The 13,312-nt window shown below is 42.4% G+C and overlaps 1 protein-coding gene across 2 annotated transcripts in view; it reads left to right on the forward strand.

Annotated features, from left to right (window-relative positions):
• Positions 1–2,810: 2,810 nt before the first annotated feature.
• Frmd6 (FERM domain containing 6) overlaps positions 2,811–13,312 on the forward strand; it is a 77,417-nt gene continuing 66,915 nt past the window's right edge. For both annotated transcript variants that reach the window (XM_048361818.1, XM_048361819.1), the window contains exon 1: positions 2,811–2,914. The gene's annotated coding sequence lies outside the window, so the exon portion shown is untranslated. The remainder of the gene's footprint in view (positions 2,915–13,312) is intronic.

The raw sequence follows: 13,312 nt of genomic DNA on the forward strand, positions 1-13,312 counted from the left end.
ACCTTGATCATTTTTCCAAGCCCCCAGTGATTCAAATATGCTGACAAGTTTGAGAACCACCACACTTTTTTCTCCCAGGCAAACTTCTGTTGATCCTTCCCATCTCAGGTCACAATGGCATGTCTCCTACTCTCCTGTAGTCCTATACCTCTGCACAACTCCTTTTGCATAACTGTACCCTACCAGGAATCAAAACATATTGTAAATGTTTATTGGTCTGCTTATTCCCTGAACTTAGCTACCATAAAATGCAGGAGTATTTTCATCTTTAGATCTCATGGTTTAATCCTGTGCCAGTTTCATGGGAATATTCAATATATTCATGGAATGAGTAACTTTTTTCCTAAAAAAAAATAGAGTTCTGTTGATATCTAAATACATTGGAAAATGTAATAGTTTACGGTGTTTGGGATGATATTTCGCTGCTTGCAATGTTCTGTATTTAGGAAGGCACCTCATCATACCAGTGAAAATAACATTATATGCCTACATCAAAACAGAATAGTAAAATATAATCTAAAATTTTCTACAAAGTGATATCCTTCACTGTCACAAGCTCAGAAACCACTTCCAGTGATAAGAAACATCTCAAACAAAATGTTCTTTCTCAGTCTTTTTCCTATCTCAGGACAAGATAGAAAATTGGACACAAGATTGTCTTGTTTCCAAATCAATCCTTTCCTTTTTCAAGAATTTTATATTACAAGGGTTCATAAAATGGATTTAAGATGTGTACTTAGCTTACAAAATATGTGATGTATGTCTTAATTGGGTATTCCTACTGTTGATAGTTCAGATTTTAAAACACATAAATTTTGCTATAATTTCATTCTAGACAACAATTCAGTCTTTCACACTTGGTTTTTTCTTTTTTTGAGACAGGGACTCACTATGAACTTAGGCTGATTTGGAACTTGAGATCCTCCTGCCTCAGTGTTCCAAGTGCGGGGGATTTACAGATATGTGCTGGTATGCCAGATGTAAGCACAATTTTAAAAAGCAATTTAAAGTACTGTACTCTTTTCGACTGCCTAAGTATTTTATATTTGTAGCAATGTTTCACAATATACTGCTTTTCATCTACTAGATCGTGATGCATGAAACTTGAAGTCAGATTTATCTGTTTTCCAAGATAGTAATATACTTCTCATTTACATTACACATGGACTGTGAGTTAACTCATTAAATACCAAATCAAGACCTTACTAATTAGTATTCAGTGTCTTTATTCTGAATGCACATAAAAATAAAAATGGGAGAAAAGTATGATCTTCCACATTGAAATACCTATATTGTGATCGATTATTTTTAACTAGTATTTTATTTTGGTATACTAACTGAATTAACGATAAATGTTAAATTTGTACAACTAAGTCATGAGCAGTCATTTAATTTTACATTAGCACTAACTTAAAAGCAGTCATTGTAACAATCGTTCTGCTTTCCTTAACTTAAATTTAGCGCGATATTCCTAGAAACTGTCCATTTTCACAAGAAACAAGCTTGGGAGATTGCCGATGGTAAAAAGCAAATGATCACAGTGCCTAACACATTCAGTTCTAGTTTCAGGATACCTCCTTGCCCCCCATGTAAAAACTGTGGTGTCGGCCACAATCCCAGGTGAGCTTCAGTTCTTAATGAAGACAAAACTGAACTTCTGCTAGGCAGACCAGGCACGTTCAACCAGTAACAGGTAGCCTTAGGGATTTACGTTGGCAGCAGGGAAGGGCAATTTAAAAGTTGGCATCTGATGTTGGCTAGTGTTCTTCTTCGGGTCTTCCTCGGCTTCCCGGTCTCCCCAACTACTTGTGAAAGCCACTCGATGGGTCAATAGAGACCGAGAAGGGCAGATGCCCTGGAAGGTGGAGCTCTGTGGTCCCAAGCCTGGGGTCCAGGTGGCGGCCTACCCCTCCCCGTGCTTCCGGCCCCCTAGCAGGTGGTCCTGGTGGGCGTAGATTAGAAAGTGCAGCTCACACCCTCCCGGGACCCAACAACTACAGGTGGCCACGGATCCTGGATGATCCACGGATCCCAGCACTCCGCCTCGCCCGCCCCCTCGCCGGCCTCTTTCTGGAGAGGTCACGCCGCGTCCGCCTCGAGAACAGAAGAGGCAGCATCTTCCGTGGAGGCTCGGCTCTTCGGCGGCGCCTCCTCCTTCCTGTATAAGACTAGTGAATGCACGGCCTCCCCGGGGGCGGGCGGGCAGGTGGGCACGGGGCCTGAGGACCGAGGGAAACGAGGAGTCACGCAGCCTCCCCCTACACCCCTCGCGGGGGACCGCCCCCTGTCGGAGTGGCCTCTCCGGTTTGTTCTGAATTAGTAAGACCGAACTCAGGCCAAACAGCCGCCCCCGGCCAGCGCGTCTCCTGCTGGGGCGGGAGCGGGGGCAGATCGGGGGAAAGAGCCATTTGGCTAAGGGGGAAAGGGGGGAGAGCCGGCAGGGTGTCCTCGCGCTTCAGACTTCTTCGCACGAGGAAAGGTAGAAAACGACATGGTTTACCGTACCAAGTCCACCTGAACGTGTCTATGCTCCTTAGGACCTGGAAGGGGTTGCTCCCGCCCCTGATTCCTCGCGCCCCTCCGCGGAACTTGGTTGGGTCCGAGGCGGGGAGGGGCGGGGCGGACTGCGCTCCACGTGCGTCCTCCAGAACCACGCCGAGCACCAGCAGCTCTGAGGCCTCCTCGCTACCTGGGGGCGGGTAAGGGGCGGAGCCTGGTGGGGGGCGGGCCCTCTGAGGCGGATAGGGGCGTGGCTTTCCGGGGGCGTGCCTGGAGGCGTGGGCGGAGGGCGGGGCGGTTGGGAGCGCACGTCTGGCTGCCCAGGCGGAGGGGCTGAGAGAGCGGGTAGGTTGGGCGCCTGCAGAGTCAGCTAGCAGACGGGAGTCGGACGCCAGGGACTCGGGACTTCCTCGAGGTAGGAACCGAAGCCTCGTCCCGGGGCTCTCCTCATCCGCCCTCCTCGCTCGTCCCCCGCTCCTGGGCTTTCTGCTGTGCCCCCTGCCGGTGGGGCGGCGGCCGCCGCGGGACGGTTTGCGGAGGGTTTTCTGGAAGTCCGGAGTAGGCAGCCAGCGCTCCCCTCTCCGCGTCTTTCTTCTTCCCGCTCCTTCGGTTCTGGGCGTCGGGCGTCGGGCACCGGGCAGGCAGGTCGCCTCAACGCTTGTCGGAGCTCGCCTACGCCGGGGCGGGAGGATGGGGCCCCAGGGCAACCGAGTCGGGGCGCGGGGGAGGCGCGGAGCTCCGAGGCCGCCTCTGCGGCGAGGGCGGGAGGCCGGTCCGGGCTGAGGGCTGCGCCCCGCGCTGGGCTTTGTGCGCCGTGCGGAGTTCCTCACCTCGCGGGGCTCCCGGGATTGCGGGGGGCTTCTGGATGGCCCCTGGCGCCATGGTGGGGTGAGAGGCGCCTGCTTGTCCCACCCTGCCGCGGGGACCAGCACCTGAGCCCCACATTCTCGAGCGCTGCGCGGTGTCGCCTGTTGTGTGCGCCCCGGGGCCGGCAGTCCGGCTTTGGGAAGGGAAAGGGAGGGCTGGGAAGGGACTCCAGCGCTGCGTCTGCCCCGCAGTGTCTATAAGTGCTCAGCCCAGGAATCCGGAGTCCGGGCTGGGGCGCATGGGCTCCTTTTGAACGGGGCTTTGGGGACACACGGGTGGGCGGGGGGGGGGGGGGAGCGGCCTGCAAATTTTGGGTTTCTGGAGGAGCTTGAGGCGCGCAGGCCGGGCGCCGGGCGAAGGAGACCACCAGTCAGTCTTCGCTCCTAGGAGGGCAGGCTAGATTCTGTCAGGTATGGACAGCGGGGGGCCACCTATGGAAGGGCCACAAGAATGAAAATAACACCCCAAGTCCGGAGATGACAAAGCTCCCACGGTGGGGCGTTTTCTTCCAGGCAGGAACAGCTAGAAAGCTGTCAAAAATAAGCATCCTTTCAAGTTGAAATGAAAGCTGGCAGATTTTCCAGGCTATACAGTTGTGTAGCTAGTGTCCAAAGAAACAATTCTTTAGTTTACTCCCCAGCACCTTTTATTTTTTTTATTTCTACTTTTTTGGTTGTTTTTGTTTTTAAAGCAGAAATCCGTTTTGCTAGTATTTCCCCCAGGAGCTATGGCAAAGCCCACAGCCGGTGAGGGGGTGGGCCGGAGAGGAACACTTGAGTGAGGGTTCTCAGGTTGCTTTTGACTTAAAGCCTGTGATTCCCTGTACTTGTGAATGTAGAGGGAAAAAAGGGTATCATGCTGAGTTTTCCATGCATGATCCTTTTCTTTCTTCTCTGGGACCTGGGGATTGTTTATCGGTTTCCTAAGCATCTACTTAAATTTAGTTTTTTGCAGGAAATACACTCTATTGCCATAGGGTGTAGGTTGGGGATTAGAAAATGCTGTTGGAGAAAGCTGCTAGTGGCTTCATTTTCCAAGAATGTAAGTCATTTCCTTTCTGTGATTTCAGGGAGTTGATATTTCACAGCATCAAAACTTTGTAGGGAAATTTTCCGTAATACATCTGTCATTTAAAAAAATGCCTGTGACTTTTGGGTTTCAAAGCAGTGCATAAATTTAGGCCTCAGCAATGTTAAAGTACAAGAAGTTTTTTAGAATCTGGAGGATTATGGGACTACTGTAGAAAGTAGTTTTTGAACAACCAAGACCCTACAAATGGCCTGCAGGGGGGAGTGGGGGAGGGGAGAAGACCTGAAAGGGGCCGGAAAACAGATGCTTTTGCTGGTGTCCTTTGTAGTAGAAAACTTCCAGCACCTCATCATTTTCTTTGGGTGTGGTTCAGAGAAATGAAAGTTTTACGTGAAAAATGAAAACACAAATGCGAGGCAGCTGCCATCTGAATGCCTTTTCAGTATGTTTGTAAACATATTGGATTCCTGTTTCATATTAAAATGGCCTTTTGGTAAGATTATGAGATGAAAAGGGTCCCCCAGAGGATATCTCATATCAAGTTATCTGCAGGATATCTTCTCCAGAAAGCAGACTGGCTGTAATATGAACTAATTTCCCCCCCTTTGGGTTGCCTGCAAGAATCCCTGCGATCTGCCACACTGATGGGCTGCACTTACTCATCAGCGGTCCTTGCAGTGCTCAAGCATTTTTAAGGACAGGGAAGTCTTTCTTTGTTTTCTCACCCTTCCTTTTCAAGTACACAGTTTGAACTTGCAACTTTAAGGAAAATGCCTGAAAACAAGAGGGGCCCGGATGAACACCCTACTTTTGAAAACAAAATGCCCAAGTACTGGGTAATAGTTTTCAGCTACAAGCTCTTTACAAAACTCATTCAGCTGGGCTAACTGAATTAGGGGCCGTTGTGGACCTTATCCTATCCTAGTTTCTACTTTATGCTTATAAAGCTTTTGGCTTTAGAACTTATGACACAATAGACTGGAGCTTATTGGGCAGATGCTTAGAATGAAAGTTTCAAACAGAATTGTTTTTGACTGAGCTCTCAGGATTCAAATTTAGTATAAATGAGTCTTGTCTCAAGTAACTTTTTGATAAAGGGATTCTTTGTAGTTTTCAACTTGAGTGTTGAACATTTTGATTCCTAAAACTGTGGGGATTTTTTTGTTGTTAAAACCTGCAAACAATTATTTTATTACATGAAAGCCAGTACCAAGAAAAGATTAATTCAGTCCAGATGTAAAAATGTATGTGAATTTTAGGTTTGGATGATCTCAAGTTTTCCCTTTTGTTGATGAGGCTGCCTGGATCCCAGATGGTATTCGAAAATTGTCCTGTAGGTAGTTTTCTGAATTGAGAACCAAACTTCACGGACTTTCACTAAAGTCACTTTAATATTCTTTAGACTTTAAAGGATAGAAAACTTTACGTGTTATGCAGAGGTAGTTTTATTTCTTATTACTCATTAAGGCAGATTTCATAAATGCTCCAGTTTGGTACATGAAGCCTCTTTTAAGTGGGAAAGTAGGAGACATTTTTGTTCATCATTCTGAGCCTTTGTTTACTTTGTACTGAGCTTTTTATTTTTTCGTTGATTGTGGGGCTTGAACTCAGGGCCTAGGCACTGTCTCTAAGATTTTTCCTTTTTTGTTGTTGTTGTTATTGTTGGTCGTGGGGCTTGAACTCTGGGCCTGGCTCTTCAGCTCAAGGCTAGCACTCTACCACTTGAGCCACAGTGCCACTTACAGTTTTCTAGTGGTCAATTGGAGATAAGAGTCTCACTGACTTTCCTGCTTTTTTAAATTTATTTTTATCTATTTATTTATCTATCTATCTATCTATCTATCTATTTATTTATTTATTTATTTTTGGTTACTCTTGGGGCTTGGACTTAGGGTCTGGACTCTGTCCTTGAGCATCATCACTCAAGGCTAGTGCTCTACCACTTTGAGCCACAGCATCACTTCCAGTTTTTTTGGTGGTTAATTGAAGAGTCCCATACATTTTCCTGCCTGGGCTGGCTTTGAACTGCGATCCTTAGATCTCAGCCTCCTGAGTGCCTGGGATTACAGATGTGAGCCACTGGCATCCAACATTCTTTTTTTAAACAGACAAAAAGTTTGTGGTTTCAGGTACAGCACCTGGGTCTTGCTGACTGTCCTCAGCCTTCCATCTCCTCCTCTTCATTCCCAACAAGAAACACCACACACAACTTATAAGAAAATTCAGCATTTTTTTGAGCTGTATCCTTAATACTAGAGTTATAAAGGATATTTGTTGCCCACTTATAATGATATACTTTTAGAAAGTCTTCCTATGACTTTTTTAAATTACTTGTTTTGAAAGTTTGCTATAATATAGTGATTATAATAAAATTGAGGTCAGAGTATGGAAGATTCCTTGAAGGAATGTTATGAGTAGTAAATTTTAGTTAAAATATATCTCCTCAAACTCAAGAAGGGTGTAGTGTATAGTTGACAGAACTTTTTGGAATGTACATTATTCTGGGAAAGGGACTTGGGGGAGTGCTATAAAAATAAGTAGAACTGATAATACGAGAAGAAAGAGGAAGCACAACACAGCATTGGATTTGAGGAAAATTTAAACAGAGGGATGAGTAGTTAAAAACAAGGCTGAAATAGAGAGAACTTCCAATTTGAATGTGGAAATTAAAGAATAAGATCTTTTCCAGCTAACAAAAAGGAATTTAAATGATCAGAATTGAGGGATCTATAAGATCTGTATACAACATGGGATAGGGCTACTAATTGATATTTGTCCTAGATACTTTGCCAGTCTTAGTGTTGAATCACCAGGTCCATAGTCACTAATAAGAAGGGACTGGAGGCTTATTAGTCCTCTCCCCCTTTCATTTCAAAGACTAGAAGTAAATTTTATGTAAATGCTAATGATTCTACAAATACTTAATGGCCACCTGTTGTACCTTAGACCAAAAAAGGTCCACAGCAATAATGGCTGAAGTTTTATGAAATATTGAGTAAATATGAGCAATCTGTGCTTTGAATTATCTTCCATGATTCAGTGGTGTGTTCTTTCTGACGCAAGTTTGTGTGCTGTCACTTTAATATACATCAAGTGGAGCAATCATGTAGTATGCCATACAAAAAGATATTACAGAACTCTAGAGAAGGAGGGATAAATCATTGATATGGAAGCTGATTTATGGAGGAACTAAAGAGTCACAAAGGAAGGCCATGTTTTTCTGGAACTTTCTTAAGAGTTGTCTGCTGTTCAGAATTTTCCACAATATTTTTTCCCACATGTATGGCCTGATGTGGCAGAGTTCAATCTATACATCAAGGAGGCAGGTGAGGGGAAAGTGGGTTTTAGTCATTGTGTTAACATGTTGATCATTCTGACCGAATATATCTATGTAAAACACTTACATTCCAAGTAGATTGTCCAGATATATTTTCAGATGTTTGTCAACATTTTTATATGTTAGGCAAAGCAATACTGCATATTAATTTCTCAGCACAGTTTCATTTAAGAGAAGGAAGACTTCATAAAAATAAATCAGATTCAGGTTGAGGATTTTAGGAAATGTATTGACATTTCTCCCTGAGCTTTTTGGATAATTCTCTACCTGGTCACATTAAATGAAATGTAACTAATTTTCACCCCACAGGTAACAACACTTGTATTTTACAGGTTCAGTAGATGACTTTCATCTTGTTTTGGCCTTTGTTTGCTTTATTTCTTTGAACATGCTGTTGAATTATACAATCAGAAAAAAAAATTAGAAGCATTTCCACAAAGTGATCACATACTGCTAACCAGCATTTAAATAAAAAAACAGGATCACCAGCCCTAGAAACTTTCTCATGCAATCATAACCCCTGCTCCAAGCCCAGCCACTATTCTGACTTTTCAGTCATAGGTTAGCTTTAATCTGTTCTTGATTTAAGTACCATCAAATTTAAGTTGCTATTTTGGGTAACGTGTCCATAATAATATAGGTATCAGTGATGCAGGTAACAGTTATTTTTCTTCTATTTATGTTAACAAATATACACAGTTTACTCATTATGGTAATGCGGGGGTAATATGTGGCATGTGTCTTTTGATGACTTAGAAAACTTAATTACCTTGCAGCTGAAAAGAATATAGTCTTAAGGTTAAAGGAAACAAAACAGCTTCAGGAATAAGATGGTTTGGTTTTGTTTTTAAAAAAAAGCAAAGTCACAGAAACACTAATGGTCAAACTTGTCCCACAGAAGCCCACAGTTTCAAGAATATAGTTTGGATATTGCCAGATATTATCTGAGCATTGATAGAAAGGCTGTAGGTGACATTTCAGCTTGCCCATCATTTTTTGTAGGTGGAGGTCTTGAGAGATTGAGTGACTCATTTCAAGTCTCACAGCTAACAACAGTGCCACTAAAGGAAGATTCATCTCACCCAGTCTAGTTCACCTGCTTGGTTGTTGGAGAGAGGCATGGAGATCAGAGCTACTACCCAGAGTTGTGCAGATTTTTCCCTGTGAGGTAGAGAGCACAGGGCTGAGGTCCAGTCCTCTATGTTGCAGTCTAAGCATTGAGTCCAGAGGGAGGCCCACAGGCCTGGAGCATGGATACCCTTTTCTGATTCACACTAAGGCTGTTTTGGCTCTGTTCATAGATCTTTATCTGTCCAGAAAATGTGGATACTTGGAAACTTTCACTTCCCTTTGCTTTCTCTGCTTCTGTCCTCCACACAGGCCGTTGGGGCCTTGCTGTTCTTTATTCCCTTTCTCCCTCTCTTCTGCTCTCTTATGAGACTTGGGATGGTGAGTGCCAAATGAGTGATATCTTGGCTCTGCTCATTCATTGTTCATTCATTGATCCATAAATGAATTAAGATGTACCATAATTTCAAAGGAATGTCTAAAAGTTTTCAGAATTGTTTATTATGATAAAGAAAATTCTACGAAAGACTCCTTTTTAAGACTGTCTGCATTTATGCTCTCCCCACTACAGTTTCCCCTCTGTGTCAACATCTTCTCTCCCTTCTCTCATTCTTCTCTTCTTCTCTCATTTCTTAAATACCTCATTGAGTCTTTACCAATAGCCATTGAAATTTTGATGCTGAATTCTATACAGTCCCCAGAAAGCACTCACTGCAAAACAAAGGATTATGACTTCTCTGAGAGATCTAATAGATGAAACACAGTCCTAGTGAGAGGTAACTTTTGAAACAGGTATTTTTCTCTCATGTTTCCCTGAAGTATGAGTTCCAGAAAAGGCTCAGCATCTCAGCTTAGACTCATTTTAAAAAAAGGTGGAAGAAAAGTTAAAATTACATAAATTTTATAGACGCACTGTATTGCTCAAATGAAGTAGTGCTTGTAACAGCATAAAATTAGCATATATAATTTTAGAAAAATGTATAAAATATGCTGATTGATAGGCCCACCACTTGACAAGTTTTTCAGTCAAATTTCTATAGACAGGAGTGTTATATTTTGATGACAACATATAAGAGCAACAGGAAAGTGAAGGGAAAGAATGAGATCTTTGAGACTGGTTCCCTAAATCCAAGTTATGCTGTTGTCCAGTACTTAACCTTGGAGAAATTACTTCAGATGTGAAACCTCTTCTTAATCATATGTAAAATGATGCATAATAGTAGTAACTACTCCATAAGATTGTTGGATTATTAAATGAAATGGTACATGTGAAACAACTGGCTTGGTCTTTGACATATAGTAAAGAAGCAAGCATTATTAGCTATTATTGCTTCAAACGAAACTAAATTATGTATAGAAAGATTTCTAGTTTTCTTAGTGGTCTCTGAGCCTTTCTTTACAAGAGTTCGTAGGATTTTATTATATCTTGTTTCTTGGTGGCATTAAGCAGGCAGCAAAACCTAGTATTTCTTAGTTACAAATATTAGGCAATTAATGTTAACTGCATGAGGAACAGCTGGCCTGTCCCACTAATTGATCCATTTAGTTTTCCTAATTCTCTTCTAATTCCTAGTCATCTCAGTCTCCCAGCTTTTGCCCGCTAGATAATTGCTTTTCTCCCAATGCCAAAAAGCAAATCTGCAGATTAAAAAAATAAAATTCTCTTGATGATGATCAGTGTTTGGCAGACACTTTTAAACTTAAAGAATAAACGTGGCCTGTGTCTTCTGCTTATGTATCCTGCAGAATTTCATGTGAGTCAATTTATTTATCTATTTATTTATTTGTTTTTTGTAGTCCTGAGGTTTGAGTTCATAACCTTGTGGTTGCCAGGTAGGTTTCTGCTACTTAAGCCACACCCAGCCCTCTTTTTCTTTCTTTCTTTTTTTCTAATAGAATTGCATATACATGCCCTACCAGCCTAGACCTCTTATTTACGCTTTTTCTACAGCTGGGCTGACATCTACATACCACTTGCTAGTTGAGATGGGATCTCATAAACTTCCTGGGCTGTCTTTGAATCAAGATCCTCTCATCTCTGCCTCTCAAGTCCCTAGCTTCCCTGGGCTTGGTAGGTTGGTGTTGATCAGTGGAGTTAGGCTCTACTCAGGGACTTTTCTAGGAGTAGCAGAAATGTTCAGTGTCTTGAATGAGTCTCACATACAGAGAGAAAACTGTGAAATTGAAATTATTAAAAGAATATACTAAGGGATAATAGAATACTGGAAAGGGAGGTAGGGACATTGCCTTTTGGGATACAGATACCCCTCCACTTTAGATGGGGTGACATCCTGATAAACACATTGCAAAATGAAGAAAACATTGTGGATTGAAAGTTCATTCAATGCACCTAATATACCAAATACCATAGCTTGGCAATAGAACACACGTGGGTATCAGTTGTTTCTTGTGATCAAAAGGCCAACTGGGACCTGTGCCTCACTGCCACCATTGATGAAGCACCATGGAAGAGTATCAGAATGCACCCAAGTAGCCCTGGTAAGGATAAAATTCAAAGCATGATATTTACTGAGTACATGGCAAAGTTATAAAGTCAAATGGTCAGTCAGGGGTTGGTCTTCATTGTGGTCAAGATGGGCCTTATTGAGAAAACTTGAACCTCATCAGTTAGTGCCTGCTTGGATTATTTTAAGGAACATTGATTTTTACTCTGAGGGAAATGGATAGCCATTAGAAGTTTAGAGCTGAGGATTAAAATTATATATATATATATGTATATATACACATATGTATATACACATTATATATATATATACACTTTACATAGACACACACATGCACACATACATACATATTTAGATACATTGGCAGTACTGAGGGTTTGAATTCAGGGCCTCCCACTTGCTAGGCTGGTATGATACCCCTGAGGCACACCTCCATTCTTGTATTTCCACTAGTAACTTTTAGGATAAGATCTGTCCTAAAATTTCCCACCCAGCTGTGTGCCTGAGCCTCGATTCATCTATTCTTTTAGGCTTCTGGTGGTTGCTAGAGTCACTGGTGCATGCCACTTAGTCCTACTTCTTCCCTCTGTGGAGATGATGTCTCATGGACTTTGTTGTCTGAGCTGGCTTTGAACAATAGTCCCTTCAGTCTCAGCTTCCCAGGGAGCTTGGGCCCATCTTCAGTTTGCCCCTTTGAGTTGAGAAGGAGCCTATGAGTTTTTCTGCCTAGGTTGAACCTTAATCCTCCCATTCTTAGTCTCCCAACTAGCTAGGATTACAAGTCTGAGTTACTGGCACCCAGCTTGACTTACATTTTATTGCTGAATTGAAGATATAAAAATGGAGGTGTAATCAATAGTGGACACCATTTAGTAGCTGTTGTGAATAATCTACTTGAGAAATGCTAGGTAGTGGAGGATGCCAGTGTGGAGGAGATGGTGAAAAATGGCCAAGAATATATAAGTAGAGGCAATATAATCTTCTGACCAACTGAACAGGATGAGAAAGATTGAAGGACAAAGATAACACTAAAGCATTTTAATTATGTAGTTGCCTATAACTGAGATGTGGAGGATAACCAGAAGCTATTTTGAAAATGTCATTCGACTTCAGGATGGAGAAATGTTGTCTGTAGAATCTGGAGTTTAGGAAAGAGGTTCAGGTTGGAGAAATAACTTTGGAAATTGCTAGCAGAGTTTGAATGGCATTACTTCAGGAATGTGGTAGACAGAGAAAGACCCTTGAGCCAAGCCTTAGGGCCTCAGTACTAATGGGTTGTGGAGACAAAATGGAATGCCACAAATGATACAAGAAAGCATTTTAATCCAAAGGAATCATGATGCTTTTATTTCCCACAAAGTAGACCTATGTATTCATTCCTTGAACAATGGTGTCATTATTAGAATCTTTTAAAAAATATTATTGACCTATACCATAGATGAACTATGAGTTGTTTCTCCAACTATGGTGATGTACTGGGTTAATTATGAGATATTCATCTAGTGGTTGAGTTTAGAAGGAACAACCACAGGGTAGGAGGCATGAGAAGAATGTCCCTGAAGTCAAGTAAAGAAAATCCCTCTAGGAGGTATTGCGACTCATTTGTGTCACATGTTGCTAAGAGGTGGGATGAGGATTGGGGTATTAGGTTATTCAAGATTGTGGCAATAGCTGTGTTGGTACAGGGGAAGGGACGAAGACCTGATTGGAGAGGTTCATATTATTTGCAGTTAAGTTTCTTACAGTATATTTAATATGTGAGTCCATTTTAATACATCTGATAAGATAGGGATAGGATTTCAGAAGTGGGAATGTTTGGGTCACAAGGACCTTCAACAGGCTCTGATGGGGATAGGGAGCCTTTAGGCTTCCCCCTTGTTATTGGTGGTAAGATGCTGGCATACAGATTGTAATCCCTTTATTTTGAGGTAGGAAAACTATTCTACAGTTTTAAAATTCCATGTTGAATGTCCCTGGATAAGAACTATATCCTAAATGCACTCACCTTTATGTTAAAACTTTCTTTTATCTCTGGTAAAGATGTGTT

Source organism: Perognathus longimembris, chromosome 14, assembly GCF_023159225.1.
Source record: "Perognathus longimembris pacificus isolate PPM17 chromosome 14, ASM2315922v1, whole genome shotgun sequence".
NCBI classification, from domain to species: Eukaryota; Metazoa; Chordata; class Mammalia; order Rodentia; family Heteromyidae; genus Perognathus; species Perognathus longimembris.